This window comes from Saccopteryx bilineata, chromosome 1 (assembly GCF_036850765.1).
Source record: "Saccopteryx bilineata isolate mSacBil1 chromosome 1, mSacBil1_pri_phased_curated, whole genome shotgun sequence".
Taxonomy (NCBI): domain Eukaryota; kingdom Metazoa; phylum Chordata; class Mammalia; order Chiroptera; family Emballonuridae; genus Saccopteryx; species Saccopteryx bilineata.
This window is the reverse complement of record NC_089490.1, coordinates 300,412,554-300,414,800: the sequence shown is the minus strand read 5'-3', so window position 1 is coordinate 300,414,800 and position 2,247 is coordinate 300,412,554. Positions and strand designations below refer to the sequence as shown.

At 48.3% G+C, this 2,247-nt stretch overlaps 1 pseudogene; it reads left to right on the top strand.

Annotated features, from left to right (window-relative positions):
* The first annotated feature begins 688 nt into the window (after nt 1–688).
* LOC136320445 (elongation factor 1-beta pseudogene) lies at nt 689–1,364 on the top strand (annotated as a pseudogene).
* Nucleotides 1,365–2,247: the final 883 nt, after the last annotated feature.

Genomic DNA, 2,247 nt, shown 5'->3' with positions numbered 1-2,247 from the left:
CAGGAGGAGAAGGGCATGGTTCTGGAGACCAAAAGAACTGGAGAGCCCTGGAACTTCCTTTGCACCAGGGGGACTGTGAGAATCCCCACTTCTTTCTTCCACTCAGAGAGAGGAATGGAGACAAAAGCAGAAATGAGACACCGAGCATCTTTTGTCTGGACTGGCAGTTCTTAAAAAGACTATTGCATTATTGGGTGAGCTCAAGCTCCGAACAGGATTGGACATGTGGCTACTTTCCCCACCTGTCCCCACGTCCTCTGGGGAAGAAGGCCAGACTAGTCATAGATGATAAAGCTCATTTCCCCTCATATCTGAATTGTAATATAATTAAATGTTGTGACCCCTTTGCCTTATGGATATGCCTGATAGTTAGCATAGTGCTGAGCCCTGAAATGATACTTTATAAACCTGCAACTCTGAGCAGTAAAAAAAAAAAAAAAAAAAAAAGAAGAAGAATTCCTATCAGTCAGTCTGGATTCCATTTCTGAAAGACATAAGCCAATTAAGCCAATATCCACTTTCTGAATAGATTACAGACCTGGGCCCTGGCCCATTCACTCTTCTTTCTGGAGGCCTGGACCACACCCAGACCCTCACAGCTCTGTAAATGGAGAGAGAGAGCGCTCGGTACTGGTTGCCAGCGCCCCCCTTTCCTCCGCTGCCTCCAGCTCCCAGATCAGCCCACGTCATGGGTTTTGGAGACCTGAGAAATGTGCTGGCTTCCAGGGGCTCAATGACTACCTAGTGGACAAGAGTTACATCAAGGGGCATGTGCCTTCACAAGCAGATGTGGCGGCATTTAAAGCAGTTCCGGGCTCACCACCTGCCGATTTGTGTCATGCCCTGCATTGGTATACTCACATCAAGTCTTACCAAAGGAAAAGGCCAGCCTGCCAGGAGTGAAGAAAGCTTTGGATAAGTATGGCCCTGCTAATGTGGAGGACATCACAGGAGGTGGAGCTGCAGATAGTAAAGAAGATGATGATGACATTGATCTCTTTGGATCTGATGATGAGGAGGAAAGCGAAGGAGCAAAGAGGCTGAGAGAAGAATACTTTGCACAGTATGACTTCAAGAAAGCCAAAAGCCTACACTTGTTGTAAGTCTTCCATCTTATTAGATGTGAAGCCGTGGGATGATGAGACAAATATGGCAAATTTAGAGGAGTGTGTCAGGAGCCTTCAAGCAGATGACTTGGTCTGAGGCTCTTCTAAATGGGTTCCAGTAGAGCATGGGATTAAAAAACTTCAAATACAGTGTGCTGTAGAAGACAGTAATTTGGGAACAGACACGCTGGAAGAGCGGGTCACTGCCCTTGAAGACATGTGCAGTCCTGGGACGTGGTTGCTTTCAACACGGTCTGAAACCCATGCTGGATCATTACCCTTAAATAAATAAAAATTTTAAAGATGAAAGAGAGAGAGAGAGAGAGAGAGAGAGAGAGCGCCTCCTATCTGGACCTGGGACCAGCATCATCCTGTGTCTGAAGTTTTTTAACTCAAGTTTTCACTGATATACCAGCTCCACGGCCACCCATGGGTCTCCACACTGGCTGCACACAGGTACAGAGAGAAAAGCCCGTTGCTGATCTGAGACGCTATGCGCGTGTAGGAGTTCTCAGAGAGCAACGATCCTGGCTCTGGTTTCATGATGAAGAGGAGACAAGATGTGGTAAGAAGAAGTAGCACCTCACCTCCAGAGAGATGCCACACTAGCATGTGTAGCCAGAATAGACTGTCCCTTTAGGAGAGGCAGAGGCAGATGGGAGAACATAGAACTTGACCCAACTGGAGAAAGATTTTATTTCTTGTGCATCTGATGAGTAAAATTTGGGGTAGGGAAGTCCCATAACATAGTCTATGTCCCCTGCCTGGGGCAGGTGAGAACTTGGGGAAGAAGCAAGCCGGCGTATGCGGATGGCATAATGGGAGGGGGGAGGGGGAGAGCTGTGATATCACAGACACCTAGAAACTTCCCGGCTGAGACGTTGGCAGGGGACCAAGGAGCTCAGGATCCTATTTCTGGCTTTAATAACAGCCCTGGTGACACCAACTGGAGGGGAGGAGTAGGCAGTGGCTCCATCAGTGAGCGGTGGCTCGTCTGCATGGAACAAGGGTTTTCTATGAGGCCTCGGTGGCCTCTCCTACAGGAGTGGGGGATGTATTTTTAGCACTGAGAAGGCACCAATGCCTGAAAAAGATGGGAAGCAGTGGACAAGGGATGCCACCGAGGTCTTCAAAGGAGTCT